This window comes from Cryptomeria japonica, chromosome 3, assembly GCF_030272615.1.
Source record: "Cryptomeria japonica chromosome 3, Sugi_1.0, whole genome shotgun sequence".
NCBI classification, from domain to species: Eukaryota; Viridiplantae; Streptophyta; class Pinopsida; order Cupressales; family Cupressaceae; genus Cryptomeria; species Cryptomeria japonica.
In genome coordinates this window covers 960,028,703-960,042,884 of record NC_081407.1, presented here as the reverse complement: position 1 = coordinate 960,042,884, position 14,182 = coordinate 960,028,703, and the positions used below count along the sequence as shown (strand labels likewise).

Sequence of the window (14,182 nt, the reverse complement as noted above, 5' to 3'; positions counted from 1 at the left end):
TGTTAATGCATTTAGAAAGGCTAATCTTTCAATTACAAATATTATTATTGTCATCCTCTCTTTAAAAACCTAATATAAAGAATGACGTTGTTTCTTGTTATATAAGATGAAATAACTCCAAGGTTCTCCCCACTTATTTCTGCACATGAATAGACAAAGCTATATAAGTTAGTATAAATAGGTTTTATAATGCAGTGATTTTCAAATCTACTAAGAAAATTATTTAAAAATTGTTAAAACGAATTAGAAGATTGACCTTTACAGAAATCATATGATCGTGATCCAATGGAAAATCCCATCCTCTTCAACGACATTCAGGAAACACACATTCTCTAAATGCTTTCATCTACCTAGAAAACTAACTGGGTGATGCATCTGATGAAGATGAAAAGGAAGGATAAAAGATATTTTATTAACAACAAACATCCCTCCCCTTCAACCAGATGGTACCGATGCATCATCCAATCGATTTTCTGGGCTTTTGAGCTCTTTGCAATAGTATACAGAACCACAATCTTCTTGCATCCTTTTTGTTTCCTATTTTCCATTAAGGATATGGGATTCAATAAGAATTCATGCATGGGAAAATTAAAAGTAGAGTATAAGAATTGTAATAATTATAGGATATAAAAATATAAATGGATGGACTGGATTCAATATAATATAAATCAGATAAAATAATCAAGAGTTAATATGAATAGGATAAAAAAATAAAAATGGATGGACTTTTTGAATTTTATTGTATATATTTTTCATTCAATATTTCAGATGTTTCTTAGCTATCCTTTATCAAATAATCAAGAGTTAAAACCTAATTTATCTATGTAATATTAGATTTTTTGTTTTGCATACAAAACAACAAAAACAAAACCTAATGCCACATAGTAAGCCAAAAAGGGGAAAATGAAAGACTATCATTGTAAAGCCAAAAAGAAGGAAATAAAATATTATGATTGTAAAACGTAAAACGGAGGAAATTAACTTAGAATTCAAAGAATTCAAAGAACTATTTACTGACTTGCAAATTTATGAATCGATAAACCTCTTCTATATAAATGCAGAGGAAATAATTTCCATTCTCAACTTCAAAATATCTATGGAAGAATTCTTAGAAAACCCATCTTTCTCTTCTTCTCCTCTTCTCCTTCCGTGTTGGGAAAATTACAGCAAATTAAAGTGTAGAAGGTCATTTCGAAGAATGAAAGATTGTAGGCCATATAGAAACTAAAAATAATATGCCCATATCAATAAGATGATATAGAAAAGAAAAGGAGACAAATGACACATTAGAGAAATTGGATGTATGGAGCAAAATAAATAGGTGAATGGTTAAATGGAAATCACCCAAAGTGGATAGTGGGTAGGTAGAGGTAATTAATGAATAAATAGTTTAATAATCTTGGTACAATTTTTTTTCCAAAAAGTCATCCAATGGTTAAGAAAGGTAGGTAAGTGAAAAATTATTTTATTTTCAAAACCAATAAATAGTTTCAATTTTCAAATTTAAGTTGTTTCTATAATTTTCCACTAAACTTATGCCAGGTGGCAAATTAGTGATCCTATGGTTATCTTGCATAATTAAGGTTAATTTTGGCATATTTTTTTCTAAAAAGTCATCAAATGGTTAAGAAGGGTGAGTAAAAGAATTTTTTTTTTTAAATTTTAAAAGTGAATCAATAGTTTCAATTTTCAAAAAGTAATTTCTATAATTTTCCACTAAACTTATGCCTTTGTGGCAAATCAATTATCTGATGGTTATCTTGGATAGGTAAGGATAATTTTAATATTGTTTTTCCCAAAAATCCATCTAATGGTTAAGAAGGGTAGGTAAGAGAAATATTATTTTATTTTAAAAGTGAATTAATAGTTTCAATTTTCCAAAAATTGTTACTATAATTTTCCACTAAACTTATGCCATGTGGCAATTAGTGATAAGATGTTATCTTGGGTAGGTAAGGTTAATTTTAGTATGGTTTTTTCTTAATATGTCGTCTAATGGTGAGGAAGAGTAGGTAAGAGAAATATTATTTTAATTTTAAAGTCAATCAATAGTTTCCATTTTCAAAATGTTGTTTCTATAATTTTCCACTAAACTTATGCCCCATGGAAAATTAGTGATCTCATGGTTATCTTGGGGGAAATTGCTATCTAGCCCTTAGCCCTTAAGATGCACCAATGTTAAAGGTTATGGATAAATTATAGTGTTTGAAGGTAACTTATTCATATCTTGGGTGGGTAAGGGTAATTTTGGTATAACTTATTCATATCTTCAATGTTAAAGTTATGCATAAATTATCTTGTATGAAGCTAACTTATTATATTTCCGTTAGACTAGCACTATTGCAATCAGTTTTTCTTAACCAATAAGAATTGTGATTTTTAAGTTTCTAAATTGTAGAATTTTTTTCCTTAAATTTAATTGGCTCAAAAATTTGACAGCTTTTTTTGTTTTTGATGAATAGGCATCTCTAATAAAATTATTTAATAGTACACTATCCACACAAAAAAATAGGGAGATGTGAGATCACCCCCTAGGAGTCATATGGGTAGCACCCAGACATAGCACTAAAACATAAAAAAAACACAGGCAACCCCTGAAATTAGAAACAAATAAATAAAAACTGATAAGCCACTAAAGAAATAACAATAGAAAATGGAGGTGGATCACGATCATCCTTAGGATCTCATACATTGAAGCAGGGTCAGGGTTGTTGTCCGAGAGGAACCACCCTTCTTCAGTTGTCCTCTCTTCATTCTCCTTCTCCTTCCTGGTCAGAGAAATGGCCAAAGCAAGCCAGGAGAACCCTTTGGAAGAGCCAAGCCAGGTAAAATCTCTGCTGGTATTCGACCAACTAGAACCACCAGCAGCAAGAAAATCAACACCCCTTGTACCCCACCCGGAAGCAGATCCACGACATGGCGTAGAGGCTGAGCAACACTGATTGAAGTCACTACCACTACAGGACTAGTGGTGAGAAAACTGTGCCCATGGGAGTTGTGAGCGAGGAGCAGAGGAGTTGCAACCGCACCATCGGCCCCGAGATAGAGAGTGGTCACGAGACAGAGAGCGGTCATGGGAGGTAGAATAATCTAACAACACTCATGCCATGCCACCATACAAGGGGCATTTCCCAAATGGTCCAAGAGCATTTTCAAGTGGGCAACCTTTTTGGCAGCATCACATTATTACAATACATGCTTTAGTAAAAAGAGAGACATGAATATCAATAGAGCTGTGAGAAAATAAATTGATAGCTAAAGAGTGAATGTTGTTGAGACTATGTATTAAAATCATGAATACAGTGGGTAAACATACATACAAATCGGGTATATGGGTAAACATACATACAAATCGGGTATATAGCCCCTCCTCAGTCATTTCTAGACATACCACAAAATTTTCAATCATCAGATATACATCTTTATTGTGTCTATTACCTAATACATATCAAATATGTATGCAGGGATATGACCAACACTAACAGGCCTCAGTATCTTCAAATCACATTACTTCCATCTAAGAACTGTACTCACATTACTTCCATCTAAGAACTGTACTGGCATTACTCCATGAGTTCTTGAAGAAATATTCAGAAAGTGCAAGTTGATTGCATTCAAGACGTCATTCCTTACTTGTAACTGAATATTGATGTTTCAACTTACAAATGCACTTACATAATCAATTTATGATGGTAATAGATTTATTTTTAGAAGGGGGAATTCCTCAGGTTCCATTATATTGTTTTCAAAGAGGTTTCAATTTAACGTGGGCACTCTCATCAATATACAACAACATAAATTCTTAGGAAGGCTTTTCACAAACTAAAAGTAGTAGTGTCTTGCAATGGAGCATCTGTAGAACCCTTAATACAACATTAGAGTTGTTATGCATTTAGAAAGGCTAATGACATTTTACTTACACATATTATTATTGTTGTTCTCTCTTAAAAACCTAATATAAAGAATGACGGTTGTTTCTTGTTCTATATATAATTAACCTCCTTTATAAAAACCTAATATAAAGAATGACGGTTGTTTCTTGTTCTATATATAATTAACCTCCTTTATAAAAACCTAATATAAAGAATGACGGTTGTTTCTTGTTCTATATATAATTAACCTCCTTTATCAAGATGCAGATGAAATAACTTCAAGGTTCTCTCCACTTCTTCTTTCTGTCCACTTCTTCTTTCTGCACACGAATAGACAAATCTATATTATTATAAATAGATTTTATAATGCAATGATTTTATAATCCAGTGAAAAAAATTGTTAAAAGGAATTTGATGATTTACCTTTGCAGAAATCTTGTCATCCAACTTATTTGATCTTGATCCAATGGAAACACCCATCCTCTTCAACGATGGTCAGGAAGCACACATGCTCTCAATGCTTTTATATACAGAGAAAACTAACTGGGTGATGCATGAGTATCATCTTGGTATAGATGAAGACGAGAAGGAAGTGGGGTTATACTTTTGACACAACGAACACGCCTTCCTTTTCAGCCTTCTCAGTACCAAGATGGTACTGATGCATCATCCAATTAGTTTTCCCAGCTTTTGAGTCTTTTGCAGTATACAGAATCACGATCTTCTTGCATCCTTTTTCCAATTAGTTTTCCCAGCTTTTAAGTCTTTTGCAGTATACAGAATCACGATCTTCTTGCATCCTTTTTCTTTCCTGGATGAGATTCAATATGAATCAATGCATTACAAGATTAAAAAAAATACAAATAAATGAACGGGATTCAATATAATATGAATCTAATAAAATTCATAAAAACATATAAATTTATAGATCTATTTTGGATACTTGGTCCTTCTTTGTTCTCCATTTATTTTCTGCTGCTAAACCTTGTCAAACGATTGCATGAAGGATCTGGAAGCACGATGAGTAGAAACAAGGATGAGCTGGAGAATACAATGGTTGAAATGTACATAAAGATAGATTATTGGTGAGGTCTAATATAAAATTAAATTTAGATTTAAAATTTGTTGTCATTTCTTATGATTACATGATTCTTTAATGGTGAAAAAATTTAGTATATTTATGAATTGATAAAATATTTTTTGAGTGTTATTGTATATGAAAATCTCAAATTATCTATGTATTAGATTATTTGTTTAGAATTTTTTGTTTGCATATAAAACAAACAAAACCTAATTTCACATAATAAGTCAAAAAAAGGGGGAAAATAAAAGACTATCATTGTAAAGCCAAAAATAAGGAAATGAAAGATTATGATTATAAAGTCTAAGAAGAAGGAAAAGAACTCATTTTGAAGAGTTATTTACTGACCTGCAAATTTATGAGATAATAAACCTCTTTTATCAAAATGTAGAAGAGATCAACTTAAAAACATCTATCGAAAAATCCTTTCAAAACCCATCTTTCTCTTATGCTCCTTTTTGTTGGAAGTGGAGACACTCTGAGAGGGGGGGGTGAATCAGAGTGTCACAATTTTGACTCAAATTTTTTTTTTGAAAAAGGCTATCTTGATTAGCAACAGGTGGATGACATTAAACACATGAGTTGTAAGTTTACCCACATATGACAAAACATTGTAAAAACAACACTGTTAACAAAGTATGTAAAATGACCATTCAAATGATAGACAGATAATCTTTGATTTAAGATTTCTGAAAACAAGATGATTTTTCCACTTTTCACAAAACACGCAACATCTAAAAATGATTTGTACACAATAGAGAGAGAAAGAAAAAATAATAAAAGATCTAAAGTATCAGAGCATGTGAAACAAAATGAGACAAGATTGGACACATAAAACCATAATTTTCATGGGTGGAAAACCCTCTTGGGGTAGAAAAACCACTCGATAAAAGATTCCTTGTATTATTTCACACCAACTCAGTACACAAAATTTAGAAGCCACAAGGCCTCAAGGAGCACCAACCCCTCTTCCTTATACAACATCAAAAATTGCCAACTCAAGCTACAATCACTGGTACCTTTATGACTGCACTATGTTCTGCAGTCACAAAACTATCAATGGTTGGAGCGAGTATAATAATATCTCAATCTGATTCCCACTAAAAAAATTGCAACAATGTCCTTCATATCTTTGTATAGCAGACAGAGAATGATATTTTTAAATTTTAAACACAATCAGAGAGAGTACACTCAATCTCTGGATAATAATAATAACTCCAACCTCAATGGCATCAAGTACTATGCAAAACAGAGTAATAGTCCAGAACACTATGAAAAACAAAATGTCTGTCAATCTTCTTTTTACTAATTTTCTTATTCAAGTCTCTCTATCTCTCTCTCTCTCTGTTTTTTTCATAAAAGTCCTATTTCCAAAAACTTATATAATTTCAATGTGTTCTTCAGAACATGATCAAAGACTGTCTTCAAGAGTAACCCTCGTATATGGTTACCCACACTGGGTTAGGGTTTAATCAATCGACTAACCTATTCTTTGTAAAGAAAAGAAATTATCCTCTTTGTAACGAAATCAACAAAAATGATTTCATTAAAAAACATAAAACCTTGCAGCTGTAAAATCTTTTTTTTTTTTAATTGAAATTTTCAGAAATAACAGAACATTGAAAAGTTTCAAAGCAACCAACTAATCTTTGAATTATTTATCATTTATAATTCAAATAATCTCAGATATCTCCCTGAAAAACTGCAAGAACGAGAGTATTTTGAAACAATATTACCTGTTCTTTTGAAGAGATGTACCGGAGAATGAAATCCTAAATATCTGCACAAAATCCCATTGAAATCGGCAACTAAGACCACCATTCGACTCGTTTAACCTTGCGGATTGTCATACCAAAAACCCATAACCAGAATCCGACAATATTTTGCCCTGTAACTGCTAGAGTGAAACTCATGGCGACGGATGTATTAGGGTTTGATAAACTCAGCCGGAGAAAAACTTTTGAAAGAGTTTTAATTTACTTCCAACAAAATACTTTTGTTTTATTTTAACGCTCAAAACATTTTACCAAGGACAACTAAGGGTAGCACTTTTTGCATATGCATGAGCATGAGTTAGACTGCAAGTTTTAAAATGCAATGAGTTTTAATATAGTTTTTTTCCAAAAAGCCATCCAATTGTTAAAAGGGTAGGTATGAAAAATATTATTTTATTTTAAAAGTGAATTAATAGTTTCAATTTTCAAAAAGTTGTTACTATAATATTCTACTAAGCTTATGCCTCCAGGCAAAATAGTGATCCAATGGTTATCTTGGGTAGGTAAGGGTAATTTTAGTATGATTTTTTCCAAATATGTCATCTAATATTGAGGAAGAGTAGGCAAAAGAAATATTATTATTATTTTAAAATCAAATCAATAGTTTCAATTATCAAAAAATTGTTTCTATAATTTTCCACTAAACTTATGCAGTGTGGCAAATTAATAATTGGATGGTTATTAAGGGTAATTTTGGTATCACTTATTTGTATCTCCAATGTCAACCCTTAGGATTGGATAAAGGTAATATTGGAATTATAGTGTATGAAGGTAACTTATTAGTACTTGTTGTATTATTGCACTCAATTTTTCTTAAGTCATTGTTATTCAATTGTTCCTTGGTAACTTATTAGTACTTGTTGTATTATTGCACTCAATTTTTCTTAACTCATTATTATTCAATTGTTTCTTCACCAATAAGAATTGTGATTTTTTTTTCTTTAAAAAAAAAAAATTAATTTTAAATATTTAAATTATTTATTTTTTAACTTATATACCTTGTCAGTGCTTTCCATAGGCTCAAAACTTGATCCTTGGTGGTCTCATTTGGAGCCATTCAACAATTTCAATTTTCAAAAAGTTGGTTTTATCATTTTCCACTAAACTTATGTCCCTTGGAAAATTAGTAATTTTAGTATGATTTTTTTTAATATGTAATCTAATGGTTAAGTAGGGTAGGTAAGAGAAATATTATTTTATTTCAAAAATCAATCAATAGTTTCTATTTTCAAAAAGTTGTTTTTACAAATTTTAACTAAAATTTGCCTCGTGGCAAAACAATGATCCAATAGTTATCTTGGGTAGATAAGGGAACTAAATAATTTAAAAGGAAATTACTGAGAGTAGATAGAGGTTAGGTAGAGATAATAAATAATTAAATAGATTAATAATTTTGGAATAAGCCATAATGAAGGTAAGAGAAATATTATTTTATTTTACTTTAAAAGAAAATCAATAGTTTCAATTTCCAAATATTTGCTTCCATAATTTTCCACTAAACTTATGCACCATGGAAAATTAGTGATCTAATGGTTATCTTTGGTAGGCAAGGAAAATTAGAATATTTTAAATGGAAATTACTCAAAGTAGATAGTGGGTAGGTATAGATAATAAATGTTTAAAAAGTTTAAAAAATTTGATTTTTCTCAATAAGCCATCAAATAGTTAAGCTTGATTACCAATAGAAATATTATTTTAATTTAAAAGGGAATATAGTTTCAATTTTCAAGAAATTGTTAAGAAGGGTATGTAAGAGAAATACTATTTTATTTTAAGAGTGAATCATTAGTTTCAAAATTCAAAGCATTGTTTCTATAATTTTCCACTAAATTTATGTCTTGTGGCAAGTTAGTGATCCAATTATTATATTGGGTAAGTAAGGGAAATATTACTTACTTTTTATTTTTTTATAGGAGAATAAAATAATTTAGGTTTCCAAAAAAATATTTTTATTGTTTTTCATTAAACTTATCCCTCATGGCAAATAAGTGATCGCATAGTTCCAAGTCATCCGTCAACATTCAAAGAGCTTCCATTATAACTTCAAAAGTGCTAGTTACAACAATATAAATTGTATGTAGATCAAGAACACTTTTAGATTTGAGGAGCTACGTCTTTATTTTGGTAGATTTTCCCCTTAGAATTCATATCATTAGATGGTTTCAAGTGCTAAATTTCGTGTTTATATATGAGTCAAAAGGTCAATTTTTGATTTTAAAAAATGATACAGAATGATCAATTATCAAAACCAAAAACACATAACACAAATCAAGGTTGACACACATCGGTTCAAAGGAAAGATACAAGAGAATGGGCCTAATATATTAAACATGTTCCTATCTCAGGAATTTGGTAAAATCCATAGGATTACGATCATTGGTAAAGTCTTCTAGAGCTAATCATAGAATATTGCTTGAGTTGAGGTTTAGGCTTGAGGCTAGCAATGGTCCTAAAATGCACTAGGGGAGTGAAAACCAAGGAATGTGCCAAATAGAGTATGAAATTGGTCTTGTGTCATTATGGAGCATAATTTATGATGCTACATTTAGCCTTGAATTTAGTAGTCATATGAAACTTCATGCATATGCACGCTAAAGTATATAAAGAAAATGAAATTCATAATGGTGAAAAATTAGGGTTTCATCAAGGGATGTAGTATGATCAATAATGTTTTGCTTAATTACCATCACATTAGGGATAGATAGAAAATTGATAGATCTAAGCCTAATAGAGCTAGATTCTGATCTAATTCCACGCCTCCTAAATGGGGCTCTTCTTTCCCTTGAATTGAATTGAATTCAAATTAATTAAAGATTAGGATATAATGGTGGATTATTGAAGCAATTATGCATAAATAGTGAGTGTCAATCGTCAAATGGAGCCACAAAATTGGATTTGAGCACTAGATGAAGGTTTGGATCTGTTCCCAAAAATTCAACCTGAATTTTGAGGACCATGGTGGTGGACCCCTTGGTCCTCTGAAATTTTTTCCATCAAAAGGGGAACTTGTTTGTCTTTGTGAATATTGTTGATCCTCTAAAACGCAACTTTGTACCTGTTCCTACACACAGTGAAAAAGAGAAAATATTTGGGAATAGGGGTTTTCCTTGGGTCAAACCTCAGTTTTGGAATTAACCATGAAATAGAATTGGAATGTAAATGAAGTAGTGTAATGAAAAGCTTTCTTTTTGAGGTAAAGACTAAAGATGAATGTAACACTAATGATGTACCTTTAATGATTTTTTTTTGCCTTCACAAGGAATTAGGGTTTCATGTAGATAGTCTTCATAAAACATAAAACATGAATTTCATCTCTAATGCTTGAATCTTGACTTTACTTCTACTCCAATGATTTATAGATGACTAATTGCTTGCTCACTTGAATTTTCTAGAGTGTAATTGAGATCTTCAATTTGTTCATTAGGTTTAAAATGAGAGGGGTAGACCTTCTTTTATACTTGCTAGTAAAAAATTAATTAAATTTTTGACACAGGACAACACGGGATCTAGGTTCCCATTCAAATTGAGTGACTATTATGAGGCCCCAAAATGGGCCCTTTTTGAGAGGGCCATGACACTGATCCTGGACATCAAGGTCCCAAGATTAAGGGGGAGGAAAGCATAGACAATTGAAAAGTTGAGTTCGATGACTATTGTGAGTGGAATCAGAGATTCAATCAAGATTTAGAGGATGAACATGAAAGTTAGTCCTAAGTGAGGATAAAATTGTAGTGGCGAGTACAATTTAGGATACTACATTTAGCCCCCACTTCTACGAGAGTATGAGACTAAGCATACTCATAGTAAAGTACAAAGGTTTGCATTGAAAACTTTCATCAAGGCATCAAAGAGACAAGACACACTAAGCCCCCAAGGGTCTTTCGGGTCTTACTACTTCAATATCAAGATAAAAGGGACATTAGAGAAAAGAGAGAGAATCATGACTGCTAGCCTACTAAGGTTCACTTGAGTCGTGAAAAAAAGAAGAATACAAAATTACAAAGAAAAAGGCTTAGTTTGCAAAGTAACTTGAGTATTGAAATATGTTATGGTATGTGCATAAAGTGAAACATTGAGCAGAGTGTATGCCCCCATGTTAAAATGATTGCACATGCTTGATAGGTAGCGATTTATTTAAGGTAGCATGAATCCAAATACAAGCACATTACCACAATGATATGCCTGCAAGAAAGGGCAAATCAAAGGATAATGGTCATAAAACATAAAGCACATAAGGGCTCCACTAACTTTGGGGTCAGTATGCTCTTATTAATATTAATGTATGTCCTGAATATTTGTATTAAATTAACCTCATCTCCCAAAGGTAGTGGAAGCACAAGCACATTGGAAGAAGGGAATGTGTGTCTTTTGAGTCAACATTGAAGAGACCAAATGAGATCTCAATGCTTTGCATCATCCCCAAGTAGACAACACAAAGCACAATAAACAGAAGAATTGAGATACAAATAGAAGAATGTCACAACAGATTTGACCTCTTTATTACCTTGGACCAACGAAGTAACAAGGGTCATCCAAAGACAACCTAACATAATAGAAAAAACACCACAAGGGAAACACATTATGAACAAGAAAGAGAGGAGTGAGAATCTACAAATGAATGAAGCTAATCAAGCAAAGATCATCTAGCTCCCAATATTATTGAACATTGTTTTGGGAAGAATGACAATATGCAAGAGGAGCGACTTCGAGCATAGTAGATGGTGCTATTGCAAGTTCCAAACAAGGACCATGCTTTGAGGATGAGTCACATTTTTTGTCACTAGCAGCTAGCATTAATGCTTTTGAAAATTGTTTAGATAAATCATTGTCAACATCAAGAAGTTCAAACATATCATCAAAATCATTAGAATCAACATTGCTATCATGAAAAACATCATCATCTATTTCTTCATCAAGATTAATAAAAATAAATAGATAATGAACCATCATCTTTCTTAAGTATTTTTAATCTTGATTATTTAGTTTGAACTCCCTCCCTAGGGTTAGGAGAAAGTTGGACAAATGGGACTAAGCCAACATTTGGTGTCTTCGGGGAGGAAATAGGTTGAGAAGAAGGTTCACGAGCCTTAGTATGACGTCTCCGTTAGCACTCTCTCCCACAATAGTTTTATTTAGTTTTAGTTGAGGGTTGTGAAGGTTTAGGATCAATGAACATAAGCTTCTTTTCTTCCTTTAAAGGAGGAGGAATAGGAGAAGGTCTACTAGGTTGATAAATAGGAGATGTCAAACACTTCCCTTTGTAAGATGTAGGATGTGAGACTGCAACATATATATGAGGAATAGAAGGTGTAGAAAGGATGTCAGTTCTATCATGTGCAGGAAGAGTAGGTCTAGGATCTCTAGGTTTACTAAAAAATAAGATCATCTCATTCTTCCACCTTTAATAAGATAGAAAAAGAGCATCACTTCAAGGCTTAAGAGGCTCAAATTGTTTAAGCCAAAAGTAATCAAGGGTGACATTGCCACGCCTCACCATGGGTTGGTACATGCTATGATTCATTGTTATAATAGTACCATTATGAGAGAACAATAGACATTTATTAATAGTAGAAGGGATAGATCTTTCATGGAATAGAGCCAAGGATGTCCAAAATTCACATGAAATTGATTTGATGTAGGAATGATTGCAAACATGACATCAAAGCACTTAGTACCAAACTCAATGGGAAGAGTAATAGAACCAATAGTAGGGAAAGAGAAACCATCATACATATTGAGCACTATATCAGATTTATCATATGTTACTTGATGCAATTGTAAATTATGAAGATTTTCTCCATTAATCACATTCATCATACACAAGATCAATGAGCACCCCTCATGAGAGTTTGTCTTTGATCTTCACAGTGATATATGATAGTTCTAATACTTAATATAAGTACAGATCCAATAGCCAACAAGATGAGAGGGGGGGGGGGTGAATCATACAAACTTAATCATCCATAAAAACATTAGATTCAACCTCGATAACATATATTTTAGTAATAAAACCAAAACTGTTAAACATGCAAACTCAAAAGCATATAATCATCATAAACCTCATAACACTAGATTTAACGTGGAAACCCAAATAGGGAAAAACCACTATGGGATTTCGGACCCACTAAGAAATATACTCTTCTAGAGTATGCTCGGTTAAAAGCAAATCCTATTAAAGATTACAAACACATTGCTAGATGTGACCCGGTTAAGGGATTTCCCTCAGATCTATTAGGATCTTCACCTTGTTAGAAGTGACCTTGTTAAAGGATTTCAAACACTCAATCAGAATGTCACCTTGCTAGAGGGTTTTACAAATAAGACTGTTGGGTGAATTCACAAAGCTGGTTCCCACTTTTGCCAACAAAGGAATTTGGCAAAAGTGGGAACTTCAATTTTCTCGGTGTTCGAGTGAAATAGCATTGTTCGCTCGGACTACCCCTGGGAGTCCAAGCGAACCCCACTGCGGACCTGGGTTCACTTGAACCATGGGTGACTTTTGGGTTTGAGCGAACCCACTTTAATATTAGTATTTTAAGGGGTTCAAGCGAACCCCCCATTCGCTCGAACCCTTTTTCGGTTAGGGTTTTTAAAATTTTTTATAAATAGCGAAAATGACAGTTAAAGGGTCAATATCAAATTTGTCTTTTTTTGTCTGGTTGGGGTTGGATCAAACCAGTCGTCAACATCATGTCACTGATCTTTGTTTGCAGCAGCTAGCATCTTTCCTATTTCAGTTTTTGACCTTTATTATATCAGGTGCACAAAATAACCCTTTGTTTCGTTTAATAATGTCTTTTTTTATTAAATTTGTAAATAATTTATTTGTTAATTTATTTTTTTAATTAAATAATTGTATATAGTTATTGTTTTTCAACATTTTAGAAAAATGTGTGATAATTTATTGTTTTTCATTATTTTAGAAAAATGTTTGATAATTTAATGTTTTGACTGAAATGTGTCAATTTGTTTTTAAAATTACATAATTGTATAGATGTATATTTTTTTCAACATTTTAAAAAATTGTTATGAAAAACATAGAAAACTAAGGTAGTAAATCAGAACTTAGAAAAACATTAGCAAAAAAACAAAATTAGAAAAATGTTGCAAACGTAAATATAATAAATTAAACTTTAGAAAAATTAATAAATTTTAATTTAAATAAACATTAGAAAATTTAGATAACAAATTTAAACAAATTAGACAAAATAAATTTCCTTTACAGTGTGACCCATTTTCACATCCTATTACACGCACAACATGACCCCTTAAGACCACATATGCCTTGATGAAACTATTCGTTCCCTTAGGAGGTCATAGAGGATCACATATAACATACTAGTGTACATGTATGACATTCCCTTTAGGATCACATCTAGTGTCCTAAGGGGTCATACGTGGTCCTAAGGGGTTACACATGTGTTATAACACATGCGTGACCCCTTAGAACTGCA

General features: G+C 32.0%; 1 long non-coding RNA gene across 1 annotated transcript; it reads right to left on the bottom strand.

Moving 5' to 3' along the window:
* Nucleotides 1–4,453: 4,453 nt before the first annotated feature.
* On the bottom strand, nucleotides 4,454–6,874 carry LOC131035528 (uncharacterized). The gene is made up of 3 exons (XR_009103973.2): nucleotides 6,690–6,874; nucleotides 4,816–4,881; nucleotides 4,454–4,683 (listed from the first exon to the last, which is right to left on the bottom strand). It is a non-coding gene; the product is annotated as an uncharacterized LOC131035528 (long non-coding RNA).
* Between the last annotated feature and the right edge of the window lie 7,308 nt (nucleotides 6,875–14,182).